The 16750-nt window shown below is 41.1% G+C and overlaps 1 protein-coding gene across 2 annotated transcripts in view; it reads left to right on the top strand.

The window, feature by feature from the left end:
- dlgap3 (discs, large (Drosophila) homolog-associated protein 3) overlaps positions 1 to 16750 on the top strand; it is a 160070-nt gene that overhangs the window by 69397 nt on the left and 73923 nt on the right. The window lies entirely within an intron of this gene.

Here is a 16750-nt window from a genome sequence, read left to right as displayed (position 1 = left end):
AGAACCTAAGCTACATCCTCTACTACCTGATGATGACATCGAACATTTCTTGACCACTTTTGAAAGAATGGCCCAGGTTTGTCGATGGCCAAGGGAAGAATGGGCTATCCGGCTAATTCCCCTATTGACTGGCAAGGCACGAAGTGCTTATGTTCTGATGGATTTTGCAGACTCAGAAGACTATGACAAAGTGAAGGCGGCCATATTGCAAAAGTATGAGATTACAGCTGAAACCTATCGTCGGCGTTTCCGTTCTTTGGACATTCTTCCTGGAGAGACTCCACAAGAACTGTATGTATCAAAGAAATGTTTTTCAAGTGGGTTAAACCGGACAAGGCAACAATAAAAGAAATTGCAGAGACAATGATCCTGGAACAGTTCCTGAGGATGGTTAACCCTGAACTGGAGGTGTGGCTTCGTGAGCATGACCCAAAGACAGCAGAAAAAGCAGCACAACTGGCTGATGTCTTCACGGCAGCTAGACGAGGGACGAAACACCGCTCTTTTGGCCGAGACTCCAACTTTGCCCACAAAAGTAAGTCCTTTGGGGATGAACGGGGTGGTGGTCATTTGGAGAACAGGACATTTTCTAGTGGTAGGCAACTTTCCTCTAGTAAATATAAACCTGATTCTGCTAAGAATGCCCCTTTTCGTTCTGGCAGGCAAGACATAAGGTGTTATTTATGTAATGGACTGGGCCACACTCAGTACTTCTGCCCCCTTACTAATCAATCTAAGCCATCCCTGTTTTGCACAGTCCCCAGACCCACTACAGGTGTTTTCATGATGCTGCTTGTACTGCACCAGTTCTGGTTAATGGGCAGCGACAGACAGCCTTGCTAGATACTGGGGGGTTTCAGACTGTGGTTTTATCTTCCTTAGTACCTAGAGAAAGGTGGACGGAAGAGAAATGTTACATAAGTTGCATACATGGCGATAAACATGAATATCCAATGGCTGACATATATCTGACTGTGGGAGGGCACACATTTTTTATGTCAGTGGCTCTTGCAGAAAAGCTGCCTTATACTGTTGTTCTGGGTAATGATGTCCCCATTATTGCAGACCTCATTCAGCAAGCAGAATTACATCCTCACAAACTACTGATGCCCACACACCCAGAAAACTTTCCATCACAGGAAGTAACTGATGCTCTTTTAGCCCAAACCATAGAGTACCCATGTAAAGTGTCATCTGCAGGACACAACATGGTCACTACAAGGGCTCAAAGTGCTCAAAACACCTTGAGGGAGTTACCATTTTTTGAGGAAGTATGGGAAATGGGACCAATGAAACCTTATAAAACCAAGGCTGAGAGAAGGAGGGACAAGATGAGAGGTTCTGCTGGGCAAACAGATAACACTTTCAAACCATTGCAGCTGCTAGATATCAATCTTCCAGCTAATGTGGGTGAGCTTCAGAGACAGGACCCAACTTTAAAAGGTTGGTTTGAGAAAGTCATAGAGGTGGAAGGAAACACACAGGGCACAGCAGGATTTCTTGATGAAGCTACTTATGTAGTAAAACGGGGAATTTTGTATCAGTGTAAAGGGGATGTAGAGGCCTTGGCCTTACCACAACAGTTCAGAGAGAGAGTAATGGATCTGGGACACACAGTTCCATGGGCTGGACATATGGGATTTCAGAAAACACTGTGTAGAATTGCCAGAAGATTTGTGTGGCCAGGAATGTATACGCAAATATCACATTTCTGTAAGTCCTGTGTTAAATGTCAACTCACTTCAGGGAAAAACATTTCTCAGGCCCATCTTCAGCCGTTACCCATTATTGGCACTCCTTTTGAGAGAATAGGGATGGATGTAGTGGGTCCCTTAGAGAGAAGCTCAGCAGGCAACAAGTACATCTTAGTTATATGTGATTATGCAACTCGGTATCCTGAAGTTTTTCCCCTGAGGTGTGTGAAAGCCAGAAATGTGGCTAACTGTTTGATACAACTGTTCTCCAGAGTAGGGATACCTAAAGAGGTTTTGACAGACTGTGGAACAAACTTCATGTCTAAGCTGTTGCAACAAGTCTACAAGTTGCTAGGAGTGAAGGAATTAAGACCACCCCTATCATCCTCAAAGCGGACGGGCTTGTTGAGAGATACAACCAGACTTTAAAGAACATGCGCAAGTTTGTTTCCACTACAGGAGCAGATTGGGACCAGTGGTTGCCCTATTTGCTGTTTGCCTACAGAGAGGTCCCACAGGCTTCAACTGGATTTTCACCTTTTGAACTTCTCTATGGGCCAAGTGAGAGGACCATTGGACCTCCTGAAGGACTACTGGGAACACCCTGAATCAGCGGAGGAGAACATCGTGGCATATGTGGTTAAGATGCGACAGAGGTTGGAGGAAATGACAGCTCTGGCACAGGAGAGCATGAAGACAGCACAACAAAGCCAGAAAAGGTGGTATGACCAGAAATCTAAAGAGAGGGTCCTGAAACCAGGCCAGCAGGTCCTATTGCTGTTACCAACCTCAGATAACAAGTTGCTTGCCAAGTGGCATGGCCCATATGAAGTGATTCGACAAGTGGGTAAGGTCACATATGAACTGTTTATGCCTGACAGAGTGAAAAAACATCAGACATTTCATGTGAATTTGCTGAAAGAATTTCAGGTGCGTCAGAGACCAGTGCCGCAGCTCTTGATTTGTGAGGTTCAAGACGAGGAGGTGAAGGAGAAGTTTTTGCCCTCCAATGAAACACAACTCAGTGTGGTTGATCTGTCTCATCTGTCAGCAGCCCAACAGGATGAGGTTGCTGCTCTGCTGGATCATGAACTCTTTTCAGAGACTCCAGGTTTTACAGACCTGGTACAACATGACATCTGTCTCAAGAAGGATGCGCCAGCTCGGCAGAAGAGTTACAGGATTCCAGAGCGGTTGGTGCCACAGTTGAAGAAAGAGATAAGCTTTATGTTGGAACTTGGCATCATTGAAATATCAACCAGTGAATGGTGCAGCCCTGTGGTTCTGGTACCTAAAAAAGATGGTTCACTGAGATTTTGTATTGACTTTCGTTATCTGAATTCTCTGTCTCAATTTGATCCATATCCTATGCCCAGAATAGATGACCTGTTGGAAAGAGTTGGAGGCGCAAGATACATTACTACACTGGACTTAAGTAAAGGTTACTGGCAGGTGGCACTCGCACCGCAGGCCCGCAAGCTGACTGCATTCAGGACACCATTTGGTATGTATCATTTTAAAGTGATGCCATTTGGTCTGCAGGGAGCGCCTGCCACTTTTCAAAGACTTATGGACCATGTTTTGAGGGATGTGTCAGACTTTTCAGCAGCCTATTTGGATGATGTGGTCGTGTTCAGTCAAACATGGAAGGACCACATGTTCCATTTACAACAAGTATTGGGATGCATCAGAGCAGCTGGACTAACCATCAACCCCCAGAAATGTGCCATTGCCCAGAGGGAGGTGGCCTATTTAGGCTACATTATTGGTTTTGGCAAGATTAGACCACAGGTGGGGAAGGTGGATGCTGTTCATAATTTCCCTGTACCTACAACTAAGAAGAAAGTGAGGAGCTTCTTGGGCCTGGTTGGATGGTACAGGAAGTTTATTCCTCAGTTTGCAGAACGCTCAGTTGTGTTAAACAATTTGACGAAGGGTAAGTCCCCAAATAAGATCCAATGGACTGAGGAATGCAACACAGCTTTTGAAGATCTTAAAAACGCAATCTGCACAGAGTCTATGTTGCACACCCCAGATTTTGAGAAGTCCTTTACACTGCAAACAGATGCTTCAGGGGTGGGTCTTGGGGCAGTTTTATTGCAGGAAGTGGATGGAGAGATGAAGCCAGTCGTGTTTCTGAGCCGCAAGCTTCTGGACAGAGAAACCAGATATTCAACGGTGGAGAAAGAATGTCTAGCAATGAAGTGGGCCATCGAGTCATTGAGATACTACCTGCTGGGGCGTCATTTCTTTCTGGAAACAGACCACCGGGCCCTCCAGTGGTTGCATCGGATGAAAGATGCAAATGCACGGATTGCTGGATGGTACCTCGCTCTGCAACCATATAACTTCACTGTACATTACAAGGCTGGGAAAACCAACACTGCAGCTGACTGTTTGTCTAGGATTCCTGAAAGTTGAGGTACTGTGAGCTTCTGGAGAGGGGGGAGGAAATGTAATGAAGGTTTTCATTACTTGTATAAAAACACTTAAAAGGGGTTGAATGATGAGACAAATACAAATTGAAGTATTTTATTGTTTGTGTTTTGTCCAGTGGCACCTCAGCTGGAACTGATGGTGTCCTGTTAAAATAAAACAAACAAATGGATGGGTTTTGTAACTGTCTGAAATACACTAAAATGTTTGTAGAAATGGCTTACCTCTGTCTCTTCCTCTGCAGGGTGTTCAGGCTAAAAGATTCCCCGGGGGCCTGAACACCTTATAAAGGTTCCGGAAGAGACCAAATGCAGATAGAAGAGGGGAGCGATGAAACTATGTATTTTAGAAGTGTAATGATTGGATTTATATTTATAGAAAGGTATTTTAGAAATGAAAGGGCAGCTTAAAAATGAAGAGTGTTGTTATGATTATGTTGAAGATTTAGTTGTTTTGTTAAGATTGTCTGTATATAGGTATTTTGTCCTACCCTGTTTCTTGGTGGGGTTGTTAATGGGAGCAGCCAGGGACTATAAAAACCTGTATGTTGGCCACATTGCAGGTTAGTTGGTGTGGCTGCTGCTAAGACCCATGGCCATTGTAAGCAGGATTGTCTCCATGTTAAATGTTGGAAAATAAACACCTGGTTGGTCTGCACTATTTCTCTGCCTCAAGACTCCTCTGTAAACCAGCCGCTAAGGGCCATCCTAACACTTGGTAACAAAGTCAGAGCTGACTTCTGACTTAATGAGAAGAAATAATCTTTCTATTTTTCCCCCTCTTTTCCTCTTATCATAATAAAGTAGGATATGTATTTTTAAGCTCACTTCCACTTTGTGCACTCAGAGGTTTACAGAACAAAGTTCAAAACTAACCCATGTTTTTTGCCTCAGGGCGACGAGCCAAGCGGTAACGATGGCCTCGCACAATTCCACACCCTGCAGATGAATCTCAGTAGGAGAGAAAATGAGTTATCTCACATTTTGTATAGTTCATGGAAGAACTGATTTTATCCGATTCTTTTTTTTGTTTGTTTGTTTTGTTTTTACTCCGCCTTTCTATCGGACTCCATATAATCTGAGCAACATTTATTTATTTTCTGTTGCTTCTTTAGCTTTATAATCCTATAACCAGATCATATGCGGACATGGCACGCAAAGAGGCACTTGGGTAACACACACACACGTTGGCATTTCGTCTGTTCATTATTACCTGGCTGGCATTTTCCACCCTCATCTACTTATGATAGTTTTGCCTGACTTCCTGACCTCTGTTCTGCATGTTCAGACACCAGCGCACTACCTGCTGAGAGGGAGCCTGAGAAAAAATATGGAAAAAGTTTCAAAATTGATAGATGGATGTAACCGGTGTCAGAGAAACAGGTAGAAAAAGGAGGGAGAGAAAATGAGACAGTTGGGGTGTGTGTGTGTGTGTGTGTGTGTGTGTAGGTCACCAGAATAATCAGCATCATCACATCATTAATGCGGGCGTACTGCAGCCAGCCGTGGTTTGATGTCGGCGCTCACCATGTGCGATCCCACACAAACACACACACACACACACACACATAGTAAATGTGCATGAAGACATTATGGTGTCAGCCAATTAGCGGGAGTGATGGGATGGGAGAAGAGGAAGATGAGAGGAAGAGTCTACATTACGACATTTCTCATTGTCGAATCTCTTAGCGCCTCTTTGCACCCGTCCGCCAATTAGTGTTAGGTTGTCCCTTCCTTTCCGTCTGTCTCCGCTGGCGGTGCATGTAGGTATTTCTGACATTTTGCGGTGCACAATAATCTTCTGCAGACATTTTCTTTGCTAATTTTTTGCAAAAAGCATTTCCAACCATATTCTAATCAGTTTATGGTAGATTTTTTTTTAAAACTAAATACCTTTATTAGTAACAGTCTGTATTTTTTTTAATCACTTTATCAAACATGATTATCTGATAGGATTGGATGAACATCAGCCCCCATGTCAGGAAAACTTCCTATGGATGATAAATGTGTTTAGCCTTCAGCGTAAACACAGTGAACCCTTATTCTGAACACGAACGAAGATCACTTTGCTTTTATATTTGGAACAGACTCTTATTGAAAAAGTCTGCCATGATACTATACTATTAGCAAGGGAAATTTAAAACAGAAACATGATTTAATTATTTAACTGTTCATTTCTTTTAGTAACTCAATTAGCTAATTGAAACACATTGTATAGATTAATTATACACACACCGGTGTTTTAAAGCCTTTATTCTGTTAATGGTGAGGATTCTCCACTTACAGCTAATGAAAGCACATTTAAGATCAGAATATTACATCAGAGCGATAAAATAAATGTTTTTAATAGAACAATATGGGCTTAGTAAAAAGTGTGTTTTAAAGCTTAATTACAGAGCTACTTTTAATCTGACTTATCTCTAATGAGATTTTTAGTATCTATATACATTACATATATAACACTATAACTAAATACATTGTATTATAAGCAAAAATTTCAACTTCAAATTATTTCTTGAACATATTTTAATGGCAGAATTTGTTTTATTTTGGCTGAAGACATTTCAGAATCCACCATGATCAACCATACAGTAGCTCAACATTTTGAAAAGATGAAATAGATCAACTTTTTTGATACTTTGTTCAACCAACCTGTTTTAATAGAAATCCCACTGTTAGTCTCCCACAGCCTTAAAAAAGCAGTAGTCATCCCCTGACATGCTTACAGTTTTCCTTCGCATGGTCTCTTGCATTGTTTTTTTAAGCATAATATGAGGCTTGATAACTTTCCTCTTCTTTCTCTTGCTGTGATGCTTTCTGCATCACTTGAATCTTGTTTTCTCAAAACCCACAAATAAAAACAGATTTGTACAGGCGCTCCGTAAATGACTGTTTAGATCAGCACCCTGAACGGGAGACATGCAAGCAGTTCAGACTCTTGGAAACTGTAATTAGGCACTTAAATCAACTGTGCGCGTTATTATGCAAAGGGAGAAAGATGTAAATTGCGGCAGAGACACCCACTCTGTGACAAAAAGTTGGGACCCAGCGGTTTTGCTGGTAAACGTATTAATGACCTAAAAAAAACTTTTTTATTTTTTATTTTTATTTTTTGCTCACCTTAAATATCTGAACCCAGATATTTCCTTAACTTTTTCTCAGGTATTCCCTTTCAATTCCTGTTTTCTTGAAGCATTTGTTTGGTGCGCCACTTTTGTCTTCTGACTATGTGGCCTTTCCCAGAAAAGCGTCCGACCACAAGCGCCACGTGCTTCTTTAAACTCATTTAGCACCTGTGCACACATGTACCCATGCAGACATCCGAAAACTAATCCCCTCTGCCGCAAATTAGGCTGGAACACACACAAACACAAGCGACATGCTCGTGTACACAGTCCTGATTGGTGAAGCTAATTTGCCCTGAGAGGACGGAGGCTCAACCAAATAATGAGGCTTTGATGACTTCATATGAAGAGACTCACCGGCATCATCTGTGACCTTGGCGTGACCCCTGCCCCTCTCCATCACTCCCGTCTCTGTTCTGATTTGTTCACCCCTTCTGTCCCAGCCCCCCTCCCCTGTGAAAAACTGCCTCTCCTCATTGGCTGCCGCTCCCTGTGCCAGATAGAACGAAACGAGAGCTGATGCCACGATTTCTCACAGACTGTCAGCTGGGATGAGTTTGAGAGGGGTTAGTGGAGGAAACAGGATTTGGTCCATCGAAAGCGAATCAGCAGCTGATCCTCTGTGGCAGTAAATCTGAGCCAAGGCTTGCTTAAAAAGCAGCCTGTTCGGAGAATTGAAAGGGAAAAGCAACACACATTCTGTTTTGTGGGTGTATTTGTTATCCTTTATGCAGAAATCCTGTTGTGAACAGAGTAGAAGACGTTTTTTTTTTTATCATTATTATTTTAAGCATTGTTATAGCAACTGGATATTAAGTTTAATATCTTAAACTGAATCTGTTTTGGTCCAGGCTAATTATGCCAATATGCCAATAATTTCATGGTTCTATGATGGTTTGATTGATATCTGCTACCACAGGATGATAGCCAAAAGCAATTTTTGATATTTTAGAAATTGGCAATTTGGGAAGGAAAAAAAAACCCAACACTTTTTGGCAAAAAATTACCTGAGCTCCTATTTTATGGATCTCACATTGTGTTTTGAATGTAAGAATATACAAGGCTCAAAACAGTGTATGACTGCTTCAAATGGTCAGACAAAAACATTTGCTGAATAAGAAAACTGATCCAACTCCCCCTGCTGTGTCATCCTCTCCAAGCATTTGTCATGCTCTGTTGAGTGAATCATCAGCGGTGCAAACAGAGTGTCTGCATCGTGCAACATGGGATTAAACAACAGGACCGAGTCACGGCTGCGACATTTCAATTCCAGCATTTGCAAATTTCATAGCAGTAGTGCCTAAAATAAACCACATTTGCTTGGCGCCACCAAGTTGAGCCTGGAGATCACAACAAGTATGCATGCTGGAACGTTTTGTTACTTCAAGTCTCGTATCTTCACATAACATGGTAATGGAGGAAGATAAGTAATGGTATGAAATGGTTCATTGTTTGGATGGTTGTAGGTTGTAAGTGGAAAAATATTAGTCTGTGGACCCAGGATGAAACCCTAACTCTTTGTTTTTGTATTATAAGGTATAGAAATTGATCCACCACTACTAACCCTTAGAGCTCCGCAGGGAAACAGTTAATATGCGCATCATTAAGGTACCATCACTGTTTCTGTTTGGTGATGCAATCTCCCAGAGCCAGGATTAAAACAATCCAACTGACAAAGGAGGCTGTGCATGCTAACAGACTTGTATTTAAATCATGGAATATACTAATGGCCAGCTGGAGCGTTGCAATGTGAAGTTCATTGTAAGTTTAGGAGATAACAGGTACCCTGTATACTGTCGCAGGGAGAAGTGCAACATGAAGAAATCCTATGAAATGAATGTTGAAGACATTAAAACACAGAGTACCTAAAGGTTGTACTGGTGAAAAGGTTAAGGGTGACAAATGCAAACATTTTATTTTATTTTTTGATTATAAAAAATAGACCTTCTCACAGCTTGTTGATGCAAAAGTGGTGAATTTAGGAATCGTAGATAATCTGCTTGAATTCAGAGCATCAGATTGAAGAAAAACGCTTCAGAACCTGTTTTATATTTTCACATTCTCTTGGGTTTTCAGAGATTGGCTTTAGCAAGAAAAGACATCTAATGAGCAGCAGCATTGCTGATGTCATAGGAGATTGGGCAGACTGGTTTGGATCAACTGACATGTGAAAAATTGCTCAAATTACCACTCATTTCAACAAAGTTATTTCAGCTGCATCATTCAGATAATGTCAAAATTGTTCCTTCCTCCCTACAGGGTCCTGGTGGCGATGCAACCTTCTGGGGAGGCTTTCTTGTTGCACTTTGTGTCCATTAGTCAATTCCACATAATTTAAATAGCACAGCCTACCAAAGTATTGTGGCTCATGGTGTCCATGTGTTATCATCCTTTCATGTCTGAAACCGGTCCTCTGAACATGGCCGTATGTTTACTGTACCACCCCATACCACATATTGCCGGGTTTCTGCTTTCCGAAACCTTGTTGAATCTTTGCAATCGCATATTGAGGCAGTTCCACGAGTCCAACCGAAACTACTCTGAAGGTTTCTCTAATCAAGTGGCTGGTGAGTGAATACCTGTGGCTATTTATTGATACAAATCCTGGAATGCTCTGTCAGGCTCCTCAAGTGACCTTGATATGGAGCCATTGAGGAGGTTTAGGATGACGCAGTGCACCCTTACTTGTAACCCTCGTGTCATATTACCAATACTGTGCAACTAATGGACGTTTACTCATTGCCTAACCGACTCTGACCTCTCTGAGTGCAGCTAAGCACACACACAAGAGCACCCCAATGCTCTGGCGCACACATACAATTGAGCAAAACAGCACGCATCATTCATTTCTGTAATCAGCGTGTCAGCAGTATGTTTGTCTAATGATCCGTGACGCATTAGTAAGCTTTGAATTGGGTCTCAAGTGACTGGACACGCATGAAAAATTACACTTTAAGTATGATACGTGTGCATGCACACTTTGAATATGTTCTGTCACTCTTATGCAGAGGACATTTTGAAGGTCTGCCATGAGGAAAACATTTACTGTTTGGACGCTCTGGGGGAATGGCGACCGCTCGATTCACCAGCAGCGTCTTCCAAAAAAAAGGAGTAGCACAAAAGAAAGGGAAGCAATCTGGGGTTGCTCAAAACCAAAGTAGATTTCATGTCGTCGATATATTTCCAGCGCTTTTACCATGTCTGCTTTGTTGTTGCTCATCGGCCAGGCCGCATCGGCAACGCTCGAGGGCAGGCGAACGAAAAGGTCAGGCGATGCCGAGAAAAGAGGAAGGACGGGGAGAGAAGGTTCAATTTGGAGAAGTTCAAGGCATTGAGGATGGGAGGACTGATTGAAAGGATGGAACAGGGTGAAAAGAATTGCCCAACCATTATTCCCAGCTGCTGCAATGGAATCGCTTAATGAGAATCCAAGGGATCCTCAAGACTGTAGTGAGAACAAAAAAAGAGAGAGAGACGAGGCAGTAGAAATGTCACGGAATGGTCCACTGCCAAGGGAGTGGGAAGCAACGCTTAGTAGTAAGTGATTGGCCTTGATGTGAATGATGAGCCGCTTCTGCAAAATAAAGTCATCACAGGTGTACCATAATCTCCCATATTTATACTTCCATCCATCCATCAGCCAGCCAGTCAGCCATTGTGTCATCCGCTTGCATAAAACCCCACGAAACCTTTATCTTTTTCGGCTGCAGTCTACCCATTTCCCTCAGAACATCCCGTCTCTCCGTGTCCCCTGTCTGGCCCTTTAACCCTCCTTTCAGCCACCCGTTGCCCTCTTCTCCTCTTCTGTTCAGCTCAGCGGTCCTGGCGCTGATTTATGCGTGCACTTCTGCCAGCCTAAAAGCACCCCGTCACCGCTGCATCACTTTGATACGCTGTATGTCTCCGGGCGGGCTCTGAGCCGATCCCCTCGTTTTGATTTGTGCACAGTCTGAATATGGTGGAAAACCTATTTTAAAAACAACATGCTGGTAATGTCAGTTCGGCATCTCGGTATCTGTAAGTGTCAAGGCTGTCTCTTAGAGCAATTATCACGTTTGAACAAATTTGAAAAGCGATGCAGACTTTGACTCTGTTTTGTTGCCAACTGCCTCGAAGCACCTCTAATTAACGATGCTTTTAAACAACCTTACCCATTTGACAGGATCTCTCTTAAACTCTAATATTAACTACACATGAGTACACATGGAGTTTTCTGGGGTGAATGAGGACATGTTTTGTTTTTTTTCCAGAACTTTCTGCTGCGTACTGAAACATCTGACTTCCAGGTCCGCTTATGTAAACAAATATGGACTGTCAGCAGTTCTTTGTTTCCATCAGGTGCCAACGCATGCTCGTTGCATTTAGAGGATATTAAACAGACTTGGAAAAGACTATCCTCTTCCCCCTACCCTGTAAAAGTCACCCCAAAAACGCTTCCTTTCATATTAAAGGTTCCATGGGGACAGCGGTGCCCTTATGACCGTTAAAGGGTTAAAATTGTCGTCATATTTTCTCATTACCACCACAAACTTATGTTTGTTTTATCTTGTTTTTATTTGACAAAGACAAAATAGGGTCTTTCACATTTTTGGACTTTGCATTTGTAGTTTTGTCTTGAAGTGACACAAAGGGACTTTTTGCCATTTCCAGACACAAACTCCTGGAAATGACGTTGGTGTCTTAGCGCTACTTAACTCAAATCTAATAAAAAGCAATTAATTGAGGACAAACCAAGAATACTGGTCAACATAAATTTGCCAGGCAAGTAGATTTTACATCAGAAATGTGGCCAAGACATCCATTGCAACTCTGGAGAAGCTGCAGAGGTCGACAGCTCAGGTGGAAGTCTGGTTTTTGGAGGGAAATGGAAAGAAGAAAGTCATAGTTGAAAGTAAACTTTAAGAAACATGATGCTTTCACCACCATGCTTCACTTTGGGGACCGTGTGTTAAATGATGTGAGCCCATAAGGTTTCATTTTGTGTCACGTGACCAGAGTGCCATCTTTCACATGTTTACCATGATCCCTACACCGCTAGGTCAGACTGCAAAAGGAGATATTCCACATCGTTGAGTCTTTGAAGGCATGACATACTGTTTTATTTGTAAAAAGAAACTGACTAGCATTTATCAGTTTTCATTCACTCCCCTAACGCACATCTGCTGCTTTGTGTTGGTCTGTCGCGTAAAAATTTCTTCAACTTGCACTGATGTTTGTAACTAACAATACTCGATGTACAAAACAAAACCCTGAAATGCTGCACATCAGTATTTCAGTGAGTGTGTGACCTTCATTCTTGTTAGCAGAGTTTATACAAGATAAGCAGAGAGAAATTAGTGTATTCTTTTTTTTTTTTAAATCAAAGGTTGTCTCCATATTTTTCTGTTTATATGCATTTTTGTATTCTTCAGGATCAGAAACCTCTGCAAAGGAATAGAGATTAGTGTCCTGCCTTTTAATATAGCCACGTATTAGCATGGAAAACATTTTTGCACTTACATAGCAGACAGCTCTGCTGGAATATGAGTAAACAGCTTTTATTGGTGTAGACCTTTGAGTAGGTAAAAAAAATAAAAATAAAAAATCTGCCAAGGGGGTCAATGCATCTCTGCGATTCGGTAGTGTTTATGTTCCGTCTGCACTTAGGCGTAATGCAGGAAAAGGCTATGACAATATGGATGCAGAGGAGTGGAGTGTGGGCATAAAAGCAAACAAAAAAATAAAGAGAAAAAAACATCAGGAGGTGCGAAAACTAGCATGGATGTAGGATTGAGTAAGACATGCCTTCTCTTCCTATGCAGTGGACCGCGACAGTGTACACACACTTCTCTAAACCCAAAGATCACCAATGGAGAAACATGATGGTGCGTAGGATGAACTTTTATTCAGATATCGTTTTTGTTGAGGTGGATGAACTTTTCCAAATGCTGGTCCCTTTACTTAAAACTTTCAGGCTCCTGTTAGGTGAAAAGTAAAGAAACGTTTAAAAAGCTCAAACTGAAAAGATTGTTCGGCAAAGCTGGGAAGCAGGTTATTGCACATTTTTGAGACTTTACATTTTGTTTCATTTGTCGGGTGGAAAAAGATTTGCAGTGATTTATTAACAGTAGAACCTGGTATTTTTACAAGGATCTATTTCCCTCATAAAATTGAAAATATAATGATTATGAGTTACTTGTGTTCAAGTCCAAATAATTTTTTTAAAATGGTACAATATATATTAAAGTACTTGCACACGTAAATACATGAGGTTATAGCCAAGTGGCTGATTTCCATTTCTAGTCCCATTGAAAGGTTGATGCTAAAACACATAAATAAAAACCAACAAGAAACATAAAATCTATTCATATTTACATATTGATGCTGTTCTAAGGGATTCTCTCTAAGCTGCCTCCAAGATCGCGCCTTGGTAATGGAGACATGTACTCACACTAGACACAAAAGTTAAGAAATATTTCTTTAAAATAAGGGTTGATTTCAATCCTCGACGGGGAAATCCAGCAGAACGTATGTGCAACGAGGCCCGGAGCAAAGACTGCTGTGCTTCTCATCCATTAAAAACCCAGTTTAATGCTTCTCTTGGATATTAGAGACAGTAAATCTCACATTTATACCCAAGTTAACCTTACAAATGAAAACTCAACTTTGTCTAGAACTATAAAACATTCCTTAATGTCTTTTTTTTTTTTTTTTAATGTTATCAAAACCCCATTGACCACTTCCGCAGGGCTTGAGACGGTAACGTATGTCAGTGTTACCAGTAAACGCCAAGAAAGTAAGATCTCTACGTATTTTATTGTCTTTCAGCAACCAGACACATTTTTTCTGATTTGAAATAAAACGGCAGAGCAGAAATATTAAGGTTTATATCGCTGATTTTTTTTTTTTTTTTAAAGAAAGGCATTAAAACCTTGCCTCCAAGTTAAAAACAATAATTTCTTTCATCTTTCATTGCCCACTGTTGTGATCCCACTTCAAAATCTTCATCTACTTTTGCAGCTAACCAGGGAAAAGTGTTAATTTCTCCTCTCTACAGTCACCTGAAGCCCTGTTATTTTCATTTTTTAAGCGTAAGCTCCATCATTACTTCTAAGTACATATGATCTGCTACACTGAAAGCATGCAGCGTGTTTGTGTAATGAGAATTATTCCTTCCTTCTACGTCTGACTGAACGATCGGCACCGCTGGGCGTCTCCCACATCTTCACAGCACGATGGAAAGTAGAAAATCAGAATTCATCCCAGCAACTGTTTCCCAGCTTTTCCTCCTGAGCTAATCAGAATCCTCTATAGGGTGTTTGCAGTCAGTGTTCGGTAATAGGATCTAATTCGGAATGACTGGTTGTTAAGGAAGTTGCTGGGGTTGTCTAAAGATAATCCAGCGGAAACCCTGAAGAAGGTATGAAAAGTCCTGATGCCATGTCATCAGTGTAGGACTTCGGTGTGCAAATCTTTTAGACTTTCAAGTTTGTTGTTTTGCAAATAATTTAGTTTTCACACAAGTATTATGACTAATGTTGAAACTGAAGAAACGTGAGGGGTAAATAGCTGGTATTAAGGCAAATATATATACATTTCCCTAAGATATCTTGGATATAAGCTTGAAAATGTGTTTCATTACTTATTCAGTTGTCTTGAAAGCTTTCACAAGGATTCCTGGATGGTCAAACCATGCACTGTTTCTAAAACACAGTGCATGGTTTAAAAACGCTGCATAGACAGCACTACATTTTCTCCAGGTACTTGTCTTTTTTATGGCCTATTTTAAAGAAACTTTGTCTCTCCGTCACTCTGAACAACTTGCATTAGGATCAAACACTGCAGTCACACCATCGACTTCCTCTTGGCTCCCATGTTGGCCTCTCTATATCTGCTTTCTGCAACATTTTAAATTACATCAGTCTCCACTGAATACGGGATTTTAACATGTTTTTTGGAAGACTTTTTAAATTCTCTTTGTCGCAAACATCTACAATGTCTTTCTTGATTACGACTCGTTTTGAGTTGCTATTTGTTACTGATTTAAATTATAGTAGGTATAACCCAGTACTTGCATCAAAACTGGTTTTAGAGCTAGTAAAGTTAAGATTGCTCTGTGCCTATTGCCATTGCTAACGTCCCTTGTTATCTCCTGATTGTTGTGGTCAGGGCCCGAGCTACCATCTCCTGACCTGGTATAAAACGGCCTCGGCGCACTGCCCTGCGGAGGGATCGCTGGAGCATGTCTGGCACTAATTAATGCCCTTACTGCAGTCTCTTGTTAGACTAGGAGATGGGGGGTGAGGAGAGAAAGCAGGAAAAGGGGGGACAATCAAGTATCGATTGCATTTGCATAAACTGCTGCAGTTGTTTTAAGCCCTTTGTGACCCCGCCGGCTCACAGAAAAAAACAAAAACAAAGATGGACCAAACAGGAGAAGAAAAGAGTCGAGTCGAGAGAGCCTCTCCTGCAATGCGACACAGGCGAAAGCTTCTTAATCTCACTGTTCCAAAGGCTACGCCGCAACTTGTTCGCTTTGTAATTTGCACCAATTATGGCTCCATTAGTGGAACCACTGTAGGGCGACAGGAGATAATGATGCTTTTCTCTTCAGTTGGTCATCAATATAATAGGTTGAATAAAACTCTAGAGGTGATGAAGTCACTTTGGTTTTGTTCTTTGCAATGGCACCGGCACTAAATAAATTAAACCTTAGAGAGAAACAAAGTGCAACACAGCACAGGGGAGCGAACAATGTTATTGCTCTCTTCTCCGTTTGCTTTGTGCTGTCCGTCTGACTGGCAGATACTGTATTTCGGCCCATTTGACAGATGATTTGGAAAGTGCCAACCATAAATAACTCAAAATTTGAAATCAAATTTTGAGTTATTTAACCTTTCTCTATGGACACGCTTCACTTTTTCTTTCTTTTTTTTTTTGATAGTGCTATGTTTGCAAACCAGTCTGCCAATCAACATTTTTCCTTTCAAAGAAGTGCTCACACATGGAAATGAGCTTTTCTAGCTATGTTTAGCTGTGCTAAAAGATAAAATGCTAATGACTAAACCCATATGTAAGCTAACAAATATTCATTTGCATTTAGTGGTAAACAAAAACCCAAAAAAATCTAACGGGATCCCTGAGGACATAAGGTTATGCCAAGTGGATTGTCAGCGCATATAATAATAAAAAATACATAAATAAATAAAAAACACAATATTTGTTAATTTAAAGCTATTTTCAATGGGCTTGGCATCATTTTCCTGTTGGAAAACATATTTTGGTCACGTTTTACCATCAGACCCGCACTAACAAAGAAAAGTTGAAATTTGACCCAAGGACCTCCAAACCTAAAACTTATCATTTAGAAAGTTCTGGAACAGTTAAGCAAGTTTAACACAGCCAAAACTGAAACCATCTTCGACATAAAACTCTGCATCAGAAAGTATTTTGTCTTTTGTGAAGCCTTAATTATTAGCTGGCAATTTGACTTTTTTAATTATTTTTTTTAACTGCA

The sequence above is a fragment of the Gambusia affinis genome, linkage group LG14 (assembly GCF_019740435.1).
Source record: "Gambusia affinis linkage group LG14, SWU_Gaff_1.0, whole genome shotgun sequence".
Taxonomy (NCBI): domain Eukaryota; kingdom Metazoa; phylum Chordata; class Actinopteri; order Cyprinodontiformes; family Poeciliidae; genus Gambusia; species Gambusia affinis.
Note: the sequence above shows the minus strand (reverse complement) of the source record. Positions and strands in the feature narration are given on the sequence as shown.